The 25,637-nt window shown below is 37.1% G+C and overlaps 1 protein-coding gene across 5 annotated transcripts in view; it reads left to right on the plus strand.

Annotated features, from left to right (window-relative positions):
• CSRNP3 (cysteine and serine rich nuclear protein 3) overlaps positions 1-25,637 on the plus strand; it is a 214,598-nt gene that overhangs the window by 154,620 nt on the left and 34,341 nt on the right. The window lies entirely within an intron of this gene.

Genomic DNA, 25,637 nt, shown 5'->3' on the forward strand with positions numbered 1-25,637 from the left:
CATAACAACATGAAAATGTCAGTGAAAATAAGGAAAAATGTATGCAGCAGCCCAGGGGTGAAATATTACTTCTTAGAAGGGTTAGGAACCAGGAAGATCTCTACAGAGGAGGAAATGTTGGAGCTCTTTTGTTTTTCAATTGCAGAAATTGACATATCTGTATTTTAAAAAGTTAGTTCAAGTTCTCATCATTGTCCCACTCCGTCTTGTCTTGTTTTTGATAAACTTTCTCCCTTTGGGGAAACAAATCTAATATAAACAGTCTCCCCACATTTTAGCCTTATGCCTACATAGCCATGTCACACACACACACACACACACATACACACACACACACACACACACACACAAACACACACACCACTTACACACAAGCCGAATCCTCCTCTCCTCCTCTCTCAGTTGCTTTGGCCTTATTTACTGCTTGCCTCTTGTTTTGATTTCCCACTTGCTGTTTCTACCTATGTGTGCTATTAAATGTTTTCACAGTTGAGAATGTTTATCTTGCTCTTTAGAGCCTTCAGCTTTGCCACTTCGGGAATTTTTTTCAGATCATTTAACACGCTCCTGTCCTCTCATGACCCTTGAAAGGCAGACAGAGCTTTCATCTTTGTGCAGATCTCTCTTCTCTGTTTTGAAACATTTCCTTTCTAACAGGCATCTTCCTGTATCTCTACCATGTTTTCCACATTGGAAAAATAATTCCTGAAGTAACGAAAGCGGTTAAAAAAGAGAGTGTCTCTCATTGGAATTTAAAAAGTTCTTCCTTGCAAATGGATATTTTTAATTCTAGCAGTCCGGTTCCCTTCTTTTGTACGTGCATTTCCCATTATGCTAATATGTAGATAAGTCTCCCTCACTCTCATTTTGCTTTGTAGATCTTTTGATGGATTTTTTTTTGTTAGGTCTATACATTTTTGTCAGAGTCAAAATATCTATATTTAAAAAGATAATATACTAAAAAAAGCATATATTTAACAATTTTTTGGTGTTAGTATCTATGTAGTAGTTCAGGGTATATAGCTAATCATTAAGCATCTTATGTAACTTAAAAAATAAATTTTTATTTCTCTCAACATAACAGTCTAATCATAAGCATTATAGTGCTTATAAGGAAGCTCATTGGTTTTGGGAACTTGCATCACTTCTGTCTTCTTGATCTGCCTTTTTTTGCGGGGAGGTGGGTACCAGGGATTGACCTCCAGGGTACTCCACCACTGAGCCACATCCCCGGCGCTATTTTGTATTTTATTTAGAGACAGGGTCTCACTGAGTTGCTTAGCGCCTTGCTTTTGCTGAGGCAGGCTTTGAACTCACAATCCTCCTACCTCACACTCCAGAGCCACTGAGCTTACAGGCATGTGCCACCTGTCTAGCTGACCTGCAGTTCTTAAAACACAGTTTCCACCTTGTGTTTGAGGTTGGCTACTAGAGCACCTGCTGCCACATTACCCTACCTCCAGGAGATAGGGTGTAGGAAGAAAACTTAGAGAAAGGTGCTTCTTTTAAAAATAAAGACTCAGAAGTTGCCATATGCTGTGTTTTTTTCATACCCCATTATTCATAAGCTAGCCACATGGCCCCACTTAACTGCAAGAGGGACTGGGGGATTCTCTTAAAATTTTATTACTAGAGAATAAGTGTAGATGTTGAAGAAAAAAATCCCTAATCTCTATTACAAGAAATTCTCATACATGCCACTTTCTTCTGAAGCCAGACATCACAATTTTAAGAATTTGCAAAACACTTTTGTGAATGAAGCAACTCCATACCCAGGCCTTCCAATATAATGGAGTTTGAGTCACGTTTACATATTGATCTTTATAGGTGTCTTGGCAGCAAAGTCTCCAGCCTTAGATGTTTGATGGTGTGTGGTCACGGATTGTTTCTCTCCTCCCTGAGTTTCTACTTCTGAGCATTGGATTCCACTTATGGACGGCTGTTGCCCTGGCTTACTGTCCCTAGCTTTACTTTTCCTATCGCCTTTCCCTTTACTTTTTAGAGTAAAGACAGGTGAGGCGACTTTCTCCACACAGGCTATTTCTCTCCTTTTCCTGCCTTTTCTTGCTGTATCAGCACACGAAGTCTATCAGCTTCATTTTTTCCGTCCTTCTCAGGAGTCTTCTCTTACTACTTCCCATCCTACCATCTAATGAACTGTGTTACTCTGGCTCAACTCAACTATCTTCTTTCATCCTGGACCCTTTAGAAGATTCAGGAAAAACATCCTAGAATTTGGAGTGGAAGGGAGGCAAATAGTCATTATTTTAGGTAACTTGTACTTCTCGAGGAATATTACTAAATATTTCATTGATTTTTATTCAGACACTATAGGTTTTGTTCTTTAGCAAAACACAAGTCTAGAACTTAGATTCTGAATATCGCACCCTGCCCAGTTTACATGGGACCTCCTGAAAGGCATAGACAAAAATTGTAGTATCAGGCCAGACCTTTCTCCAAAGTCAGTCTCCGCCCCCTCTCTTTGATGCAAGCTCACAAGTTCCTCACTTTCTGGGCTTTAAATGACTACAAATGTCCTGTGAGTCTATCGGTTTTGAGATACTGCAGCACCTACATGGTCCCTTGATGGCCAGCTGCTCTTGTCTATTGTTACACTGGCACCTGGTGGATTTCCCCCAGAAAGTCTCCTTCTACACAAAAGCTGCATGTTTTAATATTTCCTTCTCTTAACTAAGAAGATATCTTTTCTTTCTATAGCCCATAAAGAAAGCAAAACATACTGAAGTTCTCGCCTTTCCTTCCCTGCCTCTCCTCATTTCCTCCTCCTTCCTATCACCTCACTTCTTAATCTATTCTTCCACCCCAGTAGACTCAGCTGCCATTCACTAGGATCCTCCTAGGTGCTGGAGGTCATGCTGGTTAACCTCTACAACCCATTCAGGCAGATACTCTAATTTTACAAGGCTTAAAGAGGTTATGAAGGCTAGAGAAAGTAGGAAATTAAATAATGACTGAAATTCCAGTCTAACATGAAGCCAATACTCTGTCATACTGGCCCCAGACATATTTGTCACATTATGTTTTCAAAGAAGTGATTCAGAGCAATTATTTTAGTGTGGCAGTCCAAAAGATCCAGTTACAAATCCTGATTACATCTTTCAATTGTGTCTTCAAGCAAGTCACCAGTCTTCTGAATTCATTTCCTCATCTGTGAAATGGTGCCATCAATCCATTCTTTCATTTAACAAATATTTACTAAGTACCTGCTATGTGCCGGGCACAGAGTTATGGGAAGGAATGAGATAGACATTCTCCTAAAGGAACCAAAATTTTAGCAGGAACACAGGTAACAAATATACGTCATGCAGCTGTTTAAGTGACCTGAAAAAAAATGAAGGAATGAGGAGAGAGTGAAAGAGAGAAGGACAAGAAAATGCTTTACCAGGTAGAAATCTAAATGAATTAAGCAAAGGAACAAAATGGATATCTAGGATAAGATTATTCTAGGCCAAAGGAGCAGTACAAAGGCTAAAGACTGGATTTAATGGTAGCTAATAAAAAAAGTTTGCAATGCTTATATTAAAACTTACAGTGTATTAAATTGGGGTACTGCAGGTATATGAACATCTTATTTTCCTCTTCAAATCATTGCCAACACTCAGTATTTCTTTGTCCAAAGCATGGGATAAGTTTTTGAGAGCTAAGCATGTTTAAAACCTTACTCAGTTGCCTCACTGCTGTGCTGTGCAGTTTCTTTCACCACCCTCCAAGACAGTCAGCTTCAGCTGCCTGTCACTGCCCCCTTTGTGATCTGCCTGTATTCTCTGCTGCTGCTCTCTGCTCTTTGTGTGCAGTGGCCAAGTGGCTTCACCCCAGTGTGGACCACCCCCCCATCATAGGCAAAAGCCCTTGATTTTTTCTGTACCTTTTATGTAAGGGTAAAGTGACTTTCATTCTTCCCAAACCAGGGGAAACCCACATACCTGCCTCTCATTTTCCATGCCATCAATTACATCCTGTTTCCCCATGGACATGATGAACAGATTGGCTTTTCTTCTGTCCAGCTGTACATCCTTCATCATCCTGCAGCCTGCGTCAGGAGCCCCTTCGTTCTCATGTGGTGCATGCAGCTTAGTCTGGCTTCGTGCTTTCATTTACTGCAGAGGTTAGTTTTCGTGGCTTCCATTGAACACAGCCACATCCCATTTGATTATTCTCTTTTAGTTCCTGCTGGTTATGTTGGAGACTCTCCTAATGAGTCCTCTTCTTCCTGCCCAATTTGACTACTCTAGAGAGGTTGTGGGGAGCTGTATAACTGGGCTTGTGGTCTCTCCTCAATGCTCTCCTTCTCCTTCCAGTCTGAGGGGACCTTGACCTCTCAAGCATATCCATCCTGTATCTTCTTTTTAGCTGGTGCAAAAATTTTCCTGCTGTATTCTTGATTTCTCTACTATCTGTGCCAGATAGTTTGGTTTTCATTTCTTTGTTTGTCTTCCCATTACCTGATATTCTTTACCATTGCCTCTGGAAGCTCTTTTGCACAGGCTCCTCTTTCCATTATAGCTATAGATAGCTTTCCTGAATTCTTTTCTTTTTGATCTGGGTCCTTGAAGTCGACATAACCTACCTTTACAGACAAATGATTTGTGGCAGTCTGCTAGAAATAGCCCTTTCTGCTTCTTGAAAAGAATTCACTGATATTCCCTGTTCTTTAAGATCTCTCTTCCCCCTTCACCTTGCACTGATTACTTAAGCTACATGCAACCATGTTTTTGGTGTCCTTCTCTATTAAAATAACCTTTCCTCCTTAAAAAAAAAAAAAAAAAAAAATTCTCTGTCCAGTGAACAACAGTTTCCTCCTCTGCCACAGAACCTTACTTTACAATTGTCTCCCCAACCTGTTAGTAAATGTGCCTGAACAGATGTCCTTCTTTGCTCCTCACCTTCCAGATACATGGTCAGGGCATGTTTTGTTCTCATTCATGGATGAGGAACTCTGCTCAGAGAGGCTGGGCCCCTTCTCCCACAGCGTACAGTCATGAACGGAGCAGTGTTGCTTGAACCCGTTCTCTCTCCAGTGTCTGACTCTACACACCACAGCAAGTAGTACTGGGGATGTGAATGCTCCAAAGTGTTCATTAACCCAAATGGAAAACTCTCTGAAAGGTGATGTTGAATTCTTCAAGAAAAGGGATATTCTTTTAGCCTCAGTCTGCTTGTTGGACTTGCCACACAGTTATCCTAGCAATCCTACACTACATGTCATACCAGATCAAACTCAAGCCTTATCCTTGACTTCTTGTTCTCGTTTTCATATATTTTCATTAAAAACATGCACTGCCTAGTGTAGTGGTGCATGCCTATAATCCCAGCAGCACAGGAGGCTGAGACAGGAGGATTGCAAGTTCAAGGACAGCCTCAGCAACTTAGCTAGACTCGGACTCAAAATAAAAAATAAAAAGGGCTGGGGTGTGGCTCAATGGTTAAATGCCCCTGGGTTCAATCCCTGGTACAAAAAATAAGATGTCCTGAGATCCTGAGATACAGTCTTCAGAGATTTCCCAGCCCAGCTACAAACACATTTCTCTCAGGTTCACTCTCTTCCTGATACACCATTTTATGCCTTTCCCTCCTTTTCTATTTCTACTGACCAATGCACCATAGCTTTTCAATTTCTTTCTATTATTATTGTCCCCAAAGTTTCTCCTCATAAACTCGTGGTTCTTAAAGAGTAGCCTCTGAAATAGACATGGCAGTCATGTGGGACTTACGAAATCAAAAATACTAGGCAGAGATCTCAAAATTCTATGCTTCTAACAAGCTCTCCAGGTGGTATTATATTGGAACCAGCTGGTCCAGGCTTCTTTTATCTTCCTCAAATCTGTATTCAGTGATTCTATGTTGGTAGCTTAAAATTGGTCAAAAAGGGAATATTTACACCACAGAAATTGGCAAATACTGTAAATCAGGACTTTTTATCCTAAGAGCCATTTGTTAAACCTTTCCTAAAATGCAACTACTACCAGATGATTCTGATATAAAATTTGTTAAGATTGTCTTAACACCCTGCTCTTGGGAAATAGTCTGTGCTTTGCTTCTTCGGGTTCCAAATAAGTTGTTCTGACAGTCTTCTCTCCTTCATAATGTGGGTTTTGGGGATGGATGGAGGACAACCGTTTGTGCTTGCTGTTTGCCTTACCCCACCTCATTAAATAGTTTGCAACAATAGCAGACTCTAAAGCTCTGGACTTCTCCCACATCCATTTCACTTGCAGTGGTCATGACTTCTCATGCTCTGGTTCATTCATCTCATTCACGTGGGTAAAGCTCCCATGATTCCCCCACACCCCCAAATTCTATGAATTCAGGAGTGCACTTAAGATCCCACTTTTCTGTGAATGACTGAAGCATTGCAGGCATGAAACTTGTTCAAGGTTATTTGATTCCTTGGCAGGTCAGGAGAGAGGGCAAAATCAGAAGCAGAGTAAAATTTTCTTCCAGCATCATTCATGAAATACAGTTCCAAGTGAGAAATGAAGATATATAGACATCTTTGATTCAGAAATCAAATTAAAAAACATCAAAAGCCAGAACCATCAAATCACTGTTTGTGAAAATCCGAACCAGTGGCCTAGTATGAATCCTCTTCCATCACCCTGTGTCTTTTTTCCCTTTAAAAGTTTCCGCCTTTCTCTTCATGTTGCTCTCTACCTTTCATTGATCCTCGCCTTTGTTTCCAGCTGCCCTGCCTGCTGCATTCAGCAAGCCCTTCCTTCTCTCTTCTCTACAACCTGATTTCCTGTGGCTCGGTTCTAACCACTTAAAAGAAAGGTTGCAGCTTTTTCCTTTGTATTTGGGAGAATTTGTTTAAGACAATCTTTCTTTCAAAGACTCTCAACAGACTATACAAAAGCTTAATCATCGTATCTGTACGAAGACTAAAATAAGGCCTGGGGTGCACCCTCCAAGGGTACCTGTTCTTTGATTTTTGCAGAAATAAAAGAAAAGCTCCCCTTTTCTGCCTGAAAAATTAAATTCCAGTGTTCTTAGCGAACAATGCTTCAATCCTCAAGCATGCACGTACATTTCAAATGGTCTTTCTGGATTCCACTAAAATAACCTTTTCCAATTGTAGTTTTTTTTTTTTCTTCTGTGCCTAAGGCTGACTCCCTTTCTCCCAAGTTTTTGTTTATCCCCCCTACTTTATTGTCCTTCCCTCTTTACCCTGTGGTGCTATAGTGCCTTTCTTTGATCACATTGATGTCCACCAAATTTTCTTAGCCTTAAATCCCTATGGTGTTATTTACAGTGAGTGGTGGTCACATTGGGGGTACTGTGGAAGCCTGCCATGCATCTTTGTCACTTTTGCTGGACAGTAACAACTGCTTCAACTTGCACCTCCAGAATCCTCTACAATACTATTTTGTCACATTCTATATCTCTTTGTCTCCTAGGTATCAAATGAAAGACAAGGTAGTCTTTTTCACATTTACTCCGTACATGGATATATTTCTCACTGACAGTGACTTTAAACACCATTGTAGTAAACATTGACCTTGTATAACTATCCTTAGTGGGAATTTTATCAGAAATGCTTTTTTTTTTTCTCATATCATAAAACTGATGATATTCAACAATTTCAGTCAACTCTGATTCTTTAGAATTAGTAAAATAAAGACCTATTGTCTTTATTCATTCAATGAACATTTATTAAAAGCCTACGAAGATATTTCTACGATAAGCCTACGAGAAAGTCCCAGGGAAGGCCCCAGGGAACCTAATTATTTACTCAACATTTTTTTATTATGGCCACAGTTTTCAATTATATGTATACCTTTTTTCATTTTGCTCAAAGTAAGAGAGTTATTACCTGTGCTAAGCATTTATATAATATTATAACTTAATCATAATTGCCTTGGTATGGTAATTTTTGGAGCCAGATAACTTCCAAGGAAGCATATTAGAAAGCTTTAAATGTAAATGATAAAATAAATCAGGTATTCCTGTAAATAGCAGTTATTCTATGTTTTATGCACTGTCAAAATTTCAGCTCCCAGTGACTGTGACTTCAGGCATCTGACTAGGGGCTCGGGACAGTGTGTATGTGCAGAAAATTGACTCTGCCTGTAAGTTGAAAGGGGAAGCTTGATGTGCACACCATGAGTTCCTCAACAGAGAGGAGAAACGCCAGAGAAAGTTTTTTATATTCTCACTCAAGGGACCCGTTTACTTTGATTGGAACAAGACCAAGTCACAAGTTGCTCATCTTCTGTGGAAATTCAGTTTTACTGACACATATATCTTATTTGTCCCATTGATATTCTATAGCCTCTTATGTATGCACTTATAGGAATTAGCAACTACCCAGCTGACCTACCCTTAATGTATTAAGGATATTAAGAAAAAGCAAGAAGGGCTTGGAGTGTAGGGATGTGCTTAGTACGTGTGAGGCCCTGGTTCATTCCCCCCTAAAAAAGAGACATGCTTATGCCCCAAAAGACCTCAATCTAACAGAAAAGGCATCAGTAAAGACAGGTAAGTATGTAAATTAGTAATTTGACAATCTGAATATGTTGCTGTATTTAAAGTCTACTTTTATAGCCATCATGTATTCTCTAAGTCAGGGTTCAGCAAACTACTGCTTTTGTAGGCCAACTCCATTTTGTCACTATTTTTTATAGTAAAGTTTTATTGGAACACAACTAGTTTCTTTCATTCATATATTGTCTGTGCCTACTTTTACACTATAACAGTAGAGTTTAATAATCTCAAGAAACTGAATAGCCAACAAATCCAAGATGTATAATAGATAGCTCATTAAAAAAAAGATCTGCTGAGGCTGGCATTGTAGCTCAGTGGTGAAGCACTTGCCTAGCACATGTGAGTCACTGGGTTCGACCCTCAGCACCTTATAAAATAAATAAATAAAATAAAGGTATTGTGTCCATCCACAACTGAAAAAAATATTTTAAAAACTTTTTAAAAAGAAAAGATTTGTTGGTTCCTGCAAAAATTACACACACACACACACACACACACACACACACATTGGCATTTTAAGCAAAAACTCAAGACTTGCTTATTGTATTTTCACAATTTCTGTACTGTATGGCCAGGCCTGAAATAAATTAAAATGACCGTCATCACACTAAAGATAATAGAAAAACATTAAGCACTTTATTAGCACGTAGAATAGAGCCACAATATTAATTCTGAATTTAGAGAGAAAATGTTATTTTTATTCTTTTATGAGCATCATCAGTCTGTCTTACCATTAAAACACAAAAGTGAAATAAGAAATGTTCTCTCTTCTCATTAATGGTCTATCCTTCCAATGGGACCTTAGAGTCATAGGTTTACATTTTAAAGGTAGAATATAGAAATCAACAAATCTATTTATGTTTAAGTAGATTTTCCATTAGGATATCTTATTTTGATTCATTAAAAACTTGGATTAAATGAATATTCATGATGGGATATTTCCAATAAGTGTAGCATGCTGCATGATTCATCCATGTCTACATTTTGCCACTCTTATCAGAACTTGCATAATCAAATTTAGCTGACACAACAGGGGCTAAGTAACTTACAAGTTATAAATTTCTGTTTCCTTCTGCAAAATAGAAATGTTTATACCATGCATAGGACTGTTCCAGGAATTAACAAAACCTGAAAAACTTTTAGCACTATGGTAGAAGTGTGAAAGTCATTATCTTCCTTTCATTTTTTATACATTCTGTAGTATTTCAACATTTTCTCATACCATACTTACTGCAAATATTCCTGTCATCTTAAACTTAGCAAAGAATCACCTGAGTGAAACAGACACTGGTTGTACAATTAAATTTGTTTAATATCACGTAGAACATTCATCCCAGTTACTATCTGATAATATCAATTCAAGTGATTTAAGCATGGGGATGCCCTATTCCAAGGAATTTAGTAATGCAATAATGTTGTTTTTTTAAAAAGGCAGCCAAGACCTGCTTTTATTATTTTCTTCTGTCACTCAAGTCTCCTCTAACTATATGGGAATATGGTTCGTTAACCTTCTGGAATCTTCAAATACTGAGTCTCTACCTTTAGGAAATAATGTAATGGGGGAAGGAGGGAGGATGGGAATGGGAAAGACAGTAGAGTGAATCAGACATAACTTTCCTAAGTTCATTTATGAATACACAACCAGTGTAACTTCACATTATGTACAACCACAAAAATGGGATGTTATATTCCATATATGTATGATATGTCAAAATACATTCTACTGTCATGTATAACTGATAAGAACAACAAAAATGTTTTTAGAAAGAGAAATAGTGTAATGATTTATCATGAAGCCTGAAATTCTGGCATCAATAATATTTTGATCTTGTTATTTTTCTAGGATTTCTCGTGAGCCTGCATGGGAAATATTTAGGTACTTTTTAATTAAAAAAAGAAAGCAGTCTCTTGTGAGAATTGCAGCTTCTTTAGTCTTGCTTTGTTCAGTATTCTAATGCCTTTGCTTTCCACATAATAACTTCAGCTCCCTAGCTCAAAACTCTTTTTGACTCCTCACTGAGTACAGAATAAAGTCCATTCTCCTTATTCTAAGACTTAAGATCAAAACCACACTAAGCTATCACCTATTACATGTTGAACATTAGGTCTCTGTCATACTCCTTTGTTCATTTCCTGACACACCATAGGTGCTCAATCGATGTCTGTTAATTGTAACTAGGAACTGAAGTATAAGCAGAACCTCCTCTGCACCTACTTTCTGTGACTTCTTTTGAATGTGTTCTGTCATAACAATCTCTAGGTACTTTCCGGAACTGCTGAAATCTTACCCACACTGTCAAGGCCTGCTCCACATAGCCTCTCCTGCTCTTTCAGGAGTAGAGATTAATTTGTTTTTCTGATTCTGTTGTCATAGTGCTCCCTACGTCTGTTATACTACTAATGCAATTCAATTCATTCTATAAGTATTTGTAGAATATTGATGTAAATTGTTGCTCGAAAAGTACATTTTGAACACCTGTTCTGTCTGCTGGATGTTATTCTAGGCACTCAGGATACAGTGGTGAACAAGACTGACACATGTTCTGCTCTTACAAGCTTATATTCTGAAGGCCAGGATGGCTAATAAACAGACAAATGCACATCAAGTGGTAATACAGGCTCTGGAAGAAAAACAAATGAGGGAAAGAAAATAGAGAATGATGGATCAGTGATTATTCTGGACAGAAAAGTTAGAGAAGGCCTCTCAGAGGAAAGGAGCAGAGACATGGATTATATGAGGAAGTCCCAGGCCTGTGTGAGGTGCTGAGAACACAAAGACCAAGGAAGAACATTCCTGGCTCCCAGTCTAGTGAAGAGACAAACTTGTAAGTGACAAGATCACAATGTCATTTCTGAAAAGTGCTTCAATACAATCTGTGGAGGAAAGCCATTCTAACACCAGTATGGTTGTCTTGCTGTTTTATGTGCTTCTGTTTTATGTGCTCCTGTAATCTCTTCCAGGAAGGAAAATGTGTGGTTCACATTGGGATCCCCAGAGTGCTTAATAGTCCCTGATGCACTGAGGCCCAGCAGGCTACAGAGTCCAGCAGTGAGTCCTGAGGAGAGACCTCCCAGACTTACGCTGGGGCCTGGAGGAGACAGCCTGTAGCTCCTGTGTTGGTGTTCCCAGCCAGCGAGCTGATTGCTCTCCCCCTGTGAATTGCTGTACACATTGAGAAGCCCCACAGCAGCAGATCTGATGAATGGGAGAGTTGCCAAAGCCTTGTGGCAGCTGGCCCCTGGGGTGCCTGTGAGGTCATCCTTTCCCTTCTGTTTGAAAAGCTTATGTGATCACAGTGGAGATGAGTTGGCAGAACCTGGACACACTCATTCCTTTTTCTCCATATCTATTCAAAATGTACCCAACCACTACCCAGGGCAATGATTCATCTTCATCACAACAGCATAACCCCCATTTTCCTCCCAGGAAAAGGAATTGCAAATGGGAATTTTAAATTCTGAAGTCATTGGAAACCTTCCCCTCATTCTCAGAAGCACACCTGAGACGATGCTGTCTGGGATAATCAGGAGCTTTAATAAAAGAGTCAGGCATTTGGAGAGAGCAAGTGAGAAACAGGATAATTGTGTTCAAGTAGGAACATGATGGCATAGAATATTCATGCACACAGAACAAATACCAATTTAGATTTCCCAATTTTATTAATGATAGCATTTACATATGAGACAATATGGTCTTAACTAGAGGCAGTATCTTACCTGATGGGAAGATTTGTCCAGACTGGTTTCGTCATTGTGTTCAAGAGACTGTATGTGTTTAGATGCTTCAGTCCTGGCCAATGCAACTCACTGGGGAGGTGGCCCAGATTTACATGATTCTGTAAAACTGAAAATGTACTTTTGAGTCATAGGTAGTCACTATATGATGAAATGTGCAACCTTTCTCCAGCTCTTTCTTCACTCTGCTCTTCCTCACACCACACCATTGTCTTTTCACTCCTGAGTTATACAGAATCCTTTCAGTCCCTCCAACTTCTGCCCCCAGCTCACCCATCCAAATACAAAATGGGCAGTTGCAGACCCAAGAGTAAAGAAACCTGTTTCTGTTTGTATCTCCGTTTGCTGAACTTATGTGAACACATGGCACTGTTCTAATAGCTAATAGTAAACACCAAAGAAAACGATGCCTTCTCTTGGCTCACATGAACTTTCTTGTTCTTATTAGCTGTGGTCAGTGACAAACTAATATGTATGAAAATTGTTGACTTTTGCAGAAACCACTTAGAAATTGCCTGAGTTGAAAATTCTTAATGTATATTCATTCCATGAATGAATACATGTGAAAGCATGCATGCATAATTGGACCTGTGAATGAATGGATAAGCTAGAAGCATATACATGAGGCACCCTCTCAAGGTTTGAATAACATACGAAGATCTGTATTTTTAGAGATCTGTATATAAACATACCTGTTCTAACACCATTGATAAGACATGTGTCTTGTAATGTTTTCCTAGTATTATTGATGTTTTCTGTTGTTCTAATTCATCCTCTCTCATATAGTTTTCATAACCAACAGCATCAATGTGGAAGACTGGATAGGTAATCAGTATTACCATGAGTGACCTAGGTTTCACTAAAACCAAATTAACAAATAAACCTCATACACTTATTATAGGTAGATGTATAACGGCAAAAGCAAGCATACATGGTATGTGTACATGTAAGTCACATGTGTATTTCAATTCTAACAACTTAATTCTAGTAAAATTTAATAGTTTTTTTTACCCATTCCAAACTTTCATCATGTTCATGCTGCTACACTTTTGCTCTTTTTTTCCATAACTTTACTGAGATAAAATTGAAGTACAATAAAATGCACATATTTGAAGTATGCAATTTGATCAATTTTGGCATGTATGTAGTCAATACAACCAATATAAAAAGCATTTCCATTACTTTTTTTTTTAATTGAAATCATGCAGACTGTGTTTCCTGCATAATTTATCACATTAGAAATCAATCACCTTAGGATATATAGAACCACCCCCACATGTCAACTATTTCAAAATTAAATGGCACACTTGTAAATATCTCAGAGGTCAAGGAAGAAAGCACAAGAAATGTAAATGAAAAATACTTTGAACTAAGTAATAATAAAAGCTTAAAATACCAGGATCTCTGGGATGAAACAGTACTTAGATGAACTTCATAACTTAAAGTACTTGTAAAAGAAATAAGCTAGAATAACAATCATTATTTTTAAATTATGTAAAAAGAAAGAAATAAAAGTAGGAACAGAAGTTTATGAAATAGAGAAGAAATAGTACAGCTAAAATTTGATAAAAATCTAATCAAGAAAAAAGCAAGGAGGCAAAAATTAATATCAATGGAAAGGGAGCTATCAAAATAACCCTACAGATGCTAAAAATACATTAAGGTAATATTACAATTGTATGCCAACATATGTGATAGCTCACAAAACATGGTATATAATAGAGAAGGATCCATGTGCTACTGAGAAGAAAGTAAGTATATTCAGTCATCAATGGATGAAATACTCTATATATGCCTGTTAAGTCTAAATCATCAATTGTATTTTTAACTTCTATAGCTTTTTTATTTAGTTTTTGTTTGGAGGATCTATTCAATGGTAACAGAGGCATGTTGAAGTTACCCAGTATTTTGTGTTGTGGTCTGTTTGATTCTTGAAATTGAGAAAGATTTGTTTGATGTATGTAGATGCTCCATTGTTTGGGGCATAAATATTTATGATTTTTATGTCTTGTTGATATATAATTCCCTTAAGCAGTATGAGATGACCTTCTTTGTCCATTCTGATTAACTTTTGCTTGAAATCCACTTTATCTGATATATGAGGATAGAACCACCTGCTTGTTTACATGATCCATGTGAGTGGTATGTTTTCTCCCTTTGCTGGTTTTCACTTTTTTTTTTCCATTTTATCTTCATGGAATATTTTGTTGAGAATGCTCTGTAGTGGAGACTTTCTAGTTTCAAATTCTTTTACCTTTTATTTATCATGGAAGGCTTTAATATCATTTTCAAATCTGAAACTTAATTCAGCTGGATATAGTATTCTTGGTTGGCATTCGTTTTCTTGAAGAGCTTGGTATATATTATTCCAGGACCTCCTAGCTTTGAGGGTCTGGGTTAAGAAATCTGTTGAGATCCAGATTGGTTTCTTCTTATCTGTAATCTGATATTTTTCTCTCACAGCCTTCAAAATTCTATCCTTAATTTGTATGTTAGGCATTTTCATTATATTGTGCCTTTTTGTAGGTCTGTTGTAATTTTGTACATATGGGGTCCTGTAACCCTCTCGTATTTGATTTTCCATTTCATTCTTTAGGTTTGGGAAGTTTTCTGATATTATTTCATTAAACAGGTTGTGCATTCCTTTGGTTTGTATCTCCACGCCTTCATCTATCCTGATAAATCTTAAATTTGGTCTTTTCATGCTATCCCATAGTTCTTAGAAGTTCTGTTCATGGTTTCTTAACATTTCTCTCCATGGTCAACTCTATTTTCAAGATCATATATTTTGTCTTCATTGCCTGAGGTTCTATCTTCCAAGTGGTCTAGTCTGTTGGTGATGCTTTCTATTGATTTTTTAATCTGACTTATTGTTTCTTTCATTTTGAGGATTTCTGCTTGTTTTATTTTATTTTTTTGTTGTTGTTGCTTTTTTTCTGCAGAATCTCTGCCTCTTTATTGAAGTGATCTTTCACTTCCTGTATTTTTTGACTGATTTCATTTCTTAAACCATCCCTTACTTTGCAGGTCAGTTTAACATGCACATTCTAAACTCCTTCTCTGACCTTTCTTCCACTGTGGTACCCATGGATTCTGTTATTGGAATATCTTGGTTTGCTTGGGGCAGTTTGTTCCCTTGCTTTTTCATGTTGTTTGTGTGTCTACCCATCTATCAGTATGGACCTGAGGCAGTAGAGTTTCTACCCTGTGGACTTACAGTGTCCCTGAAGGCTTCCAGTACCTCACTGTTTAGGGAGAGACAAATAATAATAAGAACCAATGCAAACAATATACCAAATTAAACCAAATAGTGCCTACTATGATGTCTACAATGTTAATTATCACAACAAATAGAAATGATACGATCAGTTATCCCTACAATAAAAACAGCAAGTTTGCAAAAGGGTTTACAATTTCAAATGGTGGACAGGGAGAGAAATGTTATAGGATGATGATGATTATGAAGGAGGAGGAGAGAAGAAATAGTAAAAAATTAAAGGAAGAGTGAAGTAGAACAATAGAGATTGTAAGCAGAAGAAAAGAGAATCAAGGGAAACAGGTAGAAGAATATATATATATATATATATATAGTAAAATTAAAAATAAAATAATACAAAACAAAATTAAAATATACTAATCAAACATCCTAGTTTGTGAGAATCTAGTCCATGAAAAATAGCTGGTTTTGAAAATGCTAGAATTGAGAAAAATATATGAATATATCCCAATGTCTGTGTACCATTAAGGTCACAATTAAACAGAGAAAAAGAATTTTAAAAAATGATCTTGATGAAAAGTTAAAGAATTCTTTCCATTGGAGTTCAAAAGATTCTTAGTCTCTCTTCTCAGTAGTTGTAGGTGAGGTTGTCTGGAGCATGATGTTCCACCCTCTGGATTGCTGGAGTGGGAGAGGTAACTCTGTTGGAATTCCTGGAGACAGGATTTAGGCTTAGGTGGGCTCCAGGCTCTTCAATGAATGCCAGTTGGTCTGGAGATTTTAAATCAGTGCACCACCAGCACCCACTGCTTACTGGTCCACTTTGGAAGACGGTACCCCAGGGGATCTCCCGTGGGTTCCACTCGTGTGGTGGGGGACCCAATTCTTAGTCCCCTTTATTACTTTTGGACATCTCATTTTCAGTTTCCAATTTCTCCCACCCCTGCCCTTCTGAGTTCCCAACCAGATGCTTCTCTTGCAGCGGGTCCTGCAAGCAGTCAGACTAGAGAAGGAAAGATAGAGCCAGGTGAGTTTCCACAACCAGTTGTCCCTTGTGTAAACCTCTCTCCACATTTGATTTGCTCCTGGTTACTTAAATACCCTTTATGTCATGCAGTATGTGTTTATTGGGCCTGTATTTTTGGCCAAACTCAGGTTTGGCCCCCTCAGCTGCCGGTCCCAACCCAGTGACTGCAAAATGTTTCATTCCTTTGTCCTTCACACACCACCTGGAGAAACTTTTGCTCTTTTTTAAGCAATAAGAATAATAAGCATTCATTTGCTCCTTAGCTAAAAGTTCTTTTGATTTTTATCAATGCTGGAGCAAAGTGCATAGATATGTGATCGATGGCTTGGGGCTGAAGGCAGTCACTGAGCAATGGGGCTGAGTATAAAGAAGAAAACCAAGCAGGCCTTTTCATAGTATGACAAATATCATGGCATATTTGGTTCTGTTCTAAAGAAGGTCTTGTTTGTTTGGTTTGGACTTTATTTTCTTTATTTAAGCTAAATGTCTGATGTGATAGCAAGAAGTAAGGCAGAAGTATTGCTGAATCCGGGCAATAGGCAAGTCACAGTGCTGTGATTCTAGGTTAATGCGACATGGCTACAGTAGGAACTCATAAAATAGACTGGAATTAAAGGAACAAACCTAAGTCTGAATGGAGGAAAGAGCTGAAAAATGTCAGTGTTCTCGTTACAAAATCTTTGGTTCTGAAAAGGAAATAAAGAGAACCCAGAATCAAAAACAAGGCATTGAACTATCTGGGTGACTATATAGAGACTGGATGGAAACACTGATACCCAGCAGTTGTAAGCATGGCCCCGAAATGGAGAAACACATTATCATATATACCTGGCATTGCTGTTGGAGTTGGAGCTATTAATATTTTCCAGGCTATTCTCATTGGCTCCAAATTTGGTGGGATTAGTACTTACAGCTGCTCATGATTGGGACAGGAAGAGAATGACACATTCATGCCTATTATTGAGTGGTTTCTGTTCTTGAACATACGTTATGGATTTCTATGAATAAGTGCTAGTGCTTATGCTTAATGGAAGTTTGAAAATGTAAAACATATGGCCATAAGTGCTAGGGTATAAGATGACTCATTTGTAGTAATGCCATTTCATGAGTGCATTAAACAATTTTATTATTAAATTCAGAAAACAATATAGTCGTGTCTTAAAGTAGAAAATAGGAAACTTATAATCTTTATGAATCTGTCTTTCGTGATATTAAGAGTTAGAAAGATCAATTCAGTATAAAAAAAATTGATTGTTTTAAAACTATAGTTTTATTACCCCAAGATAAGCAATACTAGCATTGCAGGGTGTTGTTCCAGAATTAGGATGCGATTGCTATATATCATTAAACACTTTTTTTCTCACATGCCCTTTGTTTTCACTGAACACTCTACCAGGCATTTTCTAATTTTGTTAAGGCATCTGTAAATTCTTATTCGTGTTATTGGCTACAAAAATATAAACATACATTTATAGTGAGAGAGCCATTTTACTCAATTATTTCCGTAATAAGCATTTAGATGACTTCAGTTTGTCTTTATTATATATATTAATGATGAACATATTTGGACACAAATACATTTTAAAAATTTCTAATTATATCCTTAATATTGATTCCTAGATTTAGAATTATTTGTTCAACAAAGATGAAGATTTTCTAAGGTTTTTGGTATACATTGAGAAATTCCTTTTGGAATTTTATCACTGTGTCAATCAGTAGTATAGAAAAGACCCATCTCTTTACTTTTGTCACAACTGAAGAAAATTATAATTTTGTATTATTTGTTAATGAGAACAGGAGAAAATTATATTTCATTATTATCTTGATTTTCATTTCTTTTATTACTTGAAAGATTGAATGCTTCTTTACGTATCTTAAACATTTGGGTACCATTTTGATGTCATATTTCTATTCATGAAATTTTTTTAATCAATCTATTGTTAGGAAAACATTCCATGAACAGAGAAAAATACTGTCAATTTTCTTTATTCATTGTGGTAATATTCTATAAAGTCACAGTGAACATGCAAATAGACAAATTTGTTTTCATTCTGTGATATCTGTCAATGAGTATTCATTTGCGGTTATGATACATCAGAGTCTCTGAAGAATAAGGATTGACTCTACCTTCATAACTTAGTGATTTGGCCACAATTTGAATGATGACAGATAGGGTAAGTAAAGAAATGTTTGGCCTCACAGTAATTTACCCCTGTAATCCCAGCTACTCTGAAGGGTGAGGCAGGAGAATTGCAAGCCCAATACCACAAAAAAGAGAGAAATGAATAAATTAATTAGTATAAATCTATTCATTTTAAATGGAACAAATCAAAAGAAAAGTGTCCTTTATCTCATATAAATTTTAAATTATGGGCAGGAGTTGCCATATCCCATGGCAAGAAAAGGGCAAAAATGAAAATGATGAAGCTATTACTTTGGCACCTGAGGCAAAAGAGCAGACAGGGAAATGGAAAGAAAGAATGTTGCTATGAAGTCAAGCAAAGCTGAACTTGAGTCTCACTTACCAGATTTGTGACTTTGGAAGAGAACTACTTTGGCCTCCATTTCTTCTTCACAATATCAAGATTGAAGCACCCTTCTTTGACTAAGTATCTATTTCAGGTATATTTTGTCTCTTATTTGTAGTTATAACCTTAAGACTTAGCATAACCCCTGATCATATGTCAATTATAGTAGTCCCTTCTTATCTATGGTTTCACTTGCTGCCCTTTCAGTTACTTGAGGTCAACCAAGTTTCAAAAATATTTAAAACTCCAGAAATAAACTATTCATCAGTTTTAAATTGCACATCATTTTGAGTTGTATGATAAAATCTTGCATTATCCTTCTCTGTCCTGCCTGAGACATTAATCATCACTTGTCCAGTGTATCCATGCTGTATACACTATCAGCCCATTAGTCACTTAGTAGCCAACTGTCTAGGTTATCAGATCACCTGTCATGTGCCTCAGTGCTTGTCTTCAAGTAAACCTTATTTAATTAAAAATGGCCCCAAAGCACAAGAGTAGTAACACAAAGGAGGCAATATGGAAAAAAAAGAAAAAAAAATGCAAAAACTAATAATTTTTGTTCTATGTGGCAACACTGCTACAGGGTATATCAGAAAAAACAAAATACACAAGGTTCTGTACTATCTATAAATGCAGCTTTCAGGCATCTTCTGGGTGTGTTGGAATGTATCCCCTGTGTCTGTCAGATAAGTATATAATTTACTTAATGCCCATGCACCGAAAGCAAACCTGATAACAAAAAGATATCTATTTAACTCCAAAATAAAACACATTTACAATACAGAATAAGACTTTTTAATTGTAAAACCATTCCCAGATGAAACTAGTCATTACCAATAAGTAATTAACACATATTGATTGTTCCATGTTAGGAATTCTAATGCTTTGTGTAAATGATTTATGTGAATTCGAATTACAGGAATGATTTGTTGATTTCTTCATTTTTATGTAACAAGCAACACATATAGCACTTATAATGTGCCAAAGATGGTTCATTACTTTGCAAATATTATTTATCTTCATAACAGCATTTATATGATAAGCATTATAAAAATTGTTTTGGACCTGGGACAACTGAGGCATTGAGATATTAAGTAATTTGTCGAAGGTCACACAACAAATAAAAGACAGACTTAGGATTTGAATTAAGTCCCTTGGCTCCAGAGTTCTTGTTCATAATCATTACTTCTTCACAAAAGTCCTGGGAGATTCTACATAAGGAACCAGGGGTAAAGTGGCTGAACAGCGGTAAAGTAGCTGAACCAGGGTGTCAAGGAGGCTGTTGGCATGTCTGACTCCAAAGCCTGTGCCATTTTGATTTATAGCTCCAGGCCACTTGTAGTCGGTAAAGCAGCAGAAGCTTCCAGTGACTTACCATTTGTGCTGCTTCTAGCTGTTTCTAAGACTTAAGCAACTAGCTCTGATTTCTTAATAATGCAATTAGATTACCATTGTCTAATTCTAGAGTATGTCTGGGTGCTGGGAGCAGGTGTTTGTGGGATACAAGAAGTAGAGTATTAGACTATTCCAAAACTAAGACAGGGAGGCCATACAGTGTGGAGATTAACCACTTAAGCTATGAACTGTCACTCTGCATGTAAATTAGGCTGTTCGGCTACCAGCGCTGTAGTTTTGGCAAATGACTTTACCTCTCTGCTTAGTCTTATTTATAAAATCGGTATAGTTCTACCTCTTTAAACCATGATCATGTTGCTGAGGATTCAATGAATTAATACCCAGAAAGCTGAGGCACATGACAAGCATACAAATGGAAACATCACTAATAGAAGCAACCAACACTTTAAGATTGTCCAAGTATGTCTTTGAATCCAGTTCCACCTCTTACATACAAGTAAGTTCCAAACTTGTGGTTCCACACCTCTATCTTTAAAATTTTTGAGCAAGCATACCCATATCCTTATTGGGTATATAAATAATGAAGATGTATTTCCAAAATAGTAAACTACATGCAAATTTAAACCAGAACACAACCACAATTCACCAAGTTCTGGTTTACCTTTCCCAGGTACCCCTGAGGTACCCTGGGGAGCTCCTGAATTATCCACATTCAGGTCTCCCCTCCCAGAAGAGTTCTTTACTCAAAGCTATGAGTCACCTCCTCCATCCTTTCTTAAATCCAATGACTTCCTAAAGAGAAGGGTAACTTCTTTTAAAAGAACATAATTAAATTCTTTACCATCAGGGAACAGTAATACAGTCCCTTAACACTCCCAAGATTATTCACATACTCTTATAAAGTATCCTGTGCTATCCCTACTGAATCCTTAATCAAAGGCCAGGCATCTGGGGACCTTGGCAAGGTCTGCCTTAAATTAATTCCACTTCTTATTTTTTTTCCTTTTCTTTACTCTGAAGTCTAAGAGACCTTTTGGTGAGTGAATTGTTCTCTGGCAAGGGTCAGACATGAAAATACTGCCTGTGTAAATCACTTCAAAATTGAATTCAAAGACATTGAAGATTGTGTACATGAGAGGGAGGACAGAGGAATTGGCTAATAGAGAATATTGAAAACCAAAGTTTAGAATTTTAGTTTGCACCAGATGATAAAAAGGAAACATGAAAACTGTTGAAAAGTGATGCTCTTTAAAGATAGAAAAGGTTGAATGCAGTAATCATTATTCTGCTCAGTTTTTCTCTTCTCTTCCAAAGAACGTAAGCTCCTACAAGGTAGAAGGAAAAGAAATTCTTTATTCAATAACTTCCCTTCTCTTTTATATAGTCCAAGCCTGAGGTTACTCTTGACTTTGGGGGGGAAAAAAACATATTTCTTGTAACAAATAGTTTAAATGTCTTAAGAGAAGCATAGATTCTTTGGGCCTGTTCCTATGCATCCCATAGTACCTGAGGGGATGGGGTGGAATTATATACATATACCTCATAGATGTGATAGAAGAGCTGTAGTTAAATACCACTTATAGAACTGCCAAAATCATTCCAAAGATCTTTGTATTGATTCTCTCCTTTGGCAAGACGCTCACAAAGGGAAATATCTGTGAGATATAAGGAGACCTAGAGGAAAGATACTATTCTTCACAAGCTTAAAAACACTTCATTAAGCATTCTTTAGGAATTCTTTAGTTTGTAGATTCTCTGCAGGAGAAGATTATTTCCTTTGGTGTTTTGAATATTGTTTTCACCTATTACATGGTGAATGAGTATGTGCTTTTGACATTATCGTTTTGCAAGAATTACAGTGTTTAATAAGAATAAATGTGGCACTAATAAAAATTGCAGCCAAAATTTATATTGGAGTCATATATGTTTAAAAGAGATACTATCTTTGGAAATTCCAACAAATATTATTAATTTGACTTAGAAAGAAAAATATACTTCAGGGAGTGTTCTATTCCTTCTTAGTTTTCTAGGAGATCTAAAAATGATTATGCATATTCTTTATGACATTAATAACACATTAAAGAGCCTTATTCTTTAAATTTGCAGTGTGCTGAATTCTATCTTCTAGAATCTCCCAGAAACATTGTTGGAGTTACTCACAGGAATAAAAAAGAGAGAGGATTACAGAGAGTGGTTCTCTCTTTCTATGGGTGTTTTTTGTTTTTTTGTTTTTTTTTTTGACTTTTTTTTTTTTGGATGTTGATAGACCTTTATTTTTTTATTCATTCATTTATATGTGGTGCTGAGAATCAAACCCAGTGCCTCACACATTCTAGGCAAGCACTCTACCACTGAGCCACAACCCCAGCCCCTCTATGGGTATTATAGAGGGTTCTTTACTAATTAAGTTGCAAAAATGATGCAATGTGAAGTACATTACAGAATTTTAACCTATAAACGTGGCTCATTATTCAACAAATCTGTATCAAATATCTACTGTATGCCAGATGCTATTCTGGGTGCTTGGGCCCTCTGTGTGAATAAGGTAAATAAAAGATCCCTTTGGAACACCCTCCTCCACAGGTTTGTTGCACTTCTGCACGTCTTTCTGAGGATACCAAGAATGCCCTGCCCTGACTTCTCTTTACTTGGGCCATTTCTCAGTGATATGTTTATAGTAAGCAGCATTATGGGATGAGGTAATGTCTCCATTTGAGACAAAGAACAGGCATGCTTACTGCTTGCTCTAACCAATAGATTATGAAGTTCCTACCGTGTTGTAACAGCTATTTGGCCTCTTATACACCACCCCTCTAGCCCCTGTAGAATTTGGGGGACAAGAAGTACCAACAGAATCAGGATGCTCATGCAGTTTGCTAGGCTGAGTAATAAGTACTTTGTTTTTGACCCAGGAATCTCGTGTCTTTTGTCACCATCCATGAAATATTAACAGGATAACTTCTTAGTTTTATGGTAAAATGAGGCCCAGGCAATAAAATTCCTCCCCTTATTTAATGTATATTCCTGACTATTTTGTTTCAGTTTTATCATGTTTTCAAAATTTGAAATTCTCCTTGCCTATTTCTGTCCCTTGTTCAGGATCTCATCTATTAGGCCTTATACTTACATCTTATCACCTCTACCAGTAAAACAAGAAAAAAAATCTCTTCGAACATGACCAGGTTTTTAAAAATTCCATAGAGAATTAATAAATCATAGGCAATATGATTTTTTTTATATGACAGTCACTGCTCTAAGGCACAGATGACAATTTCAATACTGAGAGGCAAAATCATTTTGTATATCCATCACTAATGGACCACTAAAGGCAGGAACCTCAGTCATGTTTTTGCTGGAGGTCAATACCAATTAGTGATGCATTATCAGCAGGATTTCTCTTTCAAAATCATTTCATAATATTCAGGTAACTCCTCTCCCTACCAGCTACTTGCTTTTTAGAGATGCGTTTACAAGCTCATTATTAATGAATTGTTTAGAGGTTTATTATGGTGCAAGGGTGGTTTTGTTATGTTAGATCTTCTGATATGTAAAATATAGTATATTTCAAATGGTTTCTAATGCAAAAGTTATGTGTGTCCTCCAGCTATGAGGGCAATGTGTCCTCTCTCTCTTCAATACACTTTTTTTTTTTTCTTTGAAAAGTTCCCCAGGAAAATAGGTGAACTAAAAATTAATGAGGAAGAAAGACATGTTGCCCAGGAGGATTCCAGGGGCAACTGTTGGATAATATCTTATCTAAAATTAAGGAAAGGATGTTCAGGAGATTTAATTGTTTGCTTATTTAGCACATTGTTCAGTTGTTCATTTATTTAGTTTACTTAAACCAGTGTTTACCAAGTACCTCCCAGTGCCCAGCAGTGTGTTGTACTCTGAAGGTTCTACTGAGACACAGTCTTTCTTTCCAAAGTCCCCGCTAAGGAGTGGTTTTATTATCATTACCAAGACAGGGAGTCTTTAGAAATCTGTGGAAAGAACACCTTTCTCATCCCAGGGATTCTTGGAAGGCTTCCTGGAGGTGACATTTGGTTGAGGCTCAATTTCATTTTTCTAGTAGCTACTGAGTAATAATTCTATGCCAGATATTGTGTGCAAGCAGTTCCTTTATACATCATTTTGAAGTGTAGGACACAGGCTTAGTTCATTTGTATTGCTATAACAAAATACCATAAACTAGGTAGTTAATACACAATAGAATTTGTTTTTCTCACAGTTCTGGAAGCTGTGAATTCTATGATCAAGGTATCTGCAAATTCACTGTCTAGCAAGGCCCCTCCCTCATACACAGCCCCTTCTTGCTGTATCCTCTCCTGTGGGAGAGGTAAGGGTCTCTCTGGGGTCTTATTCATAAGGGCCTTAATTCCACTTATGAGGGTAACACCTGAATAAGCTAACCTCCTTCCAAAGTCCCACCAGCTAATACCATCATCCTAGAGGCAGGATTTCTACAAATGACTTTTAGAAGGACACAGTCATTCAGACCATAACAGGTACTAAGGGGATTATGAAAACTGGAAGCATATGCTCAAAAAATATGACATGTTATAGAAAAATCTGTAGAAAGTTTTCTTTTTTCTTTTTCTTTTTCCCAGTACTGAAGAACGAACCCAGGGCATTCTCCCACTGACCTGCATGCCTAGCCCTTTATATTTTTTATGTTGAGAATAGGTCTCACTCAGTTGCCCAGGCTGGGATTGAACTGCAGTTCTCCTGCCTCAGCCTTCTGAGGAGCTGGGATTATAGGCTGTGCACCATCTCACCCAACTTCCTTTGTTTTTGATGTTTGCAACTCTTCCAAATCACTCATTGACAGCCAGGAAACAAAAAGTACCCCCAATAACCCCAGCTGTCCTACCAGATGCCTTTTCAAACTCCACTTTAACTTTGCAGCTTTAGATCTAGCTTTTAAATTTAGAATATCTGACATATGGAGCCAGTAAATTAGCATTGATTAATTTCTTTCTTCTTCTTCTTTTTTTTTTAATCATTTAGATTTTTATCTGGGATAAATATAGCAAAGCCTTTTTTAAGCTTAATGATTTTTTTTTTTAAATCATTCTTCCAGATTTTATCCTCCCTGCCAAAATTCAAAATTCAAGTCTATGGTCTTTGATCCAGTCTTGCTCTCCAGAATAACTTCCAAGGAATCTTAAAAGATTTTTGTTGCAGTTGAGGATCATTTTGTTTTGTTTTGTTTTGCTGTTTTTAAGCTATGGTCTGACCTAGATTATTATGATATATTAGGCTTGAC

The sequence above is a fragment of the Sciurus vulgaris genome, assembly GCF_902686455.1.
Source record: "Sciurus vulgaris genome assembly, chromosome: 3".
NCBI lineage: Eukaryota > Metazoa > Chordata > Mammalia > Rodentia > Sciuridae > Sciurus > Sciurus vulgaris.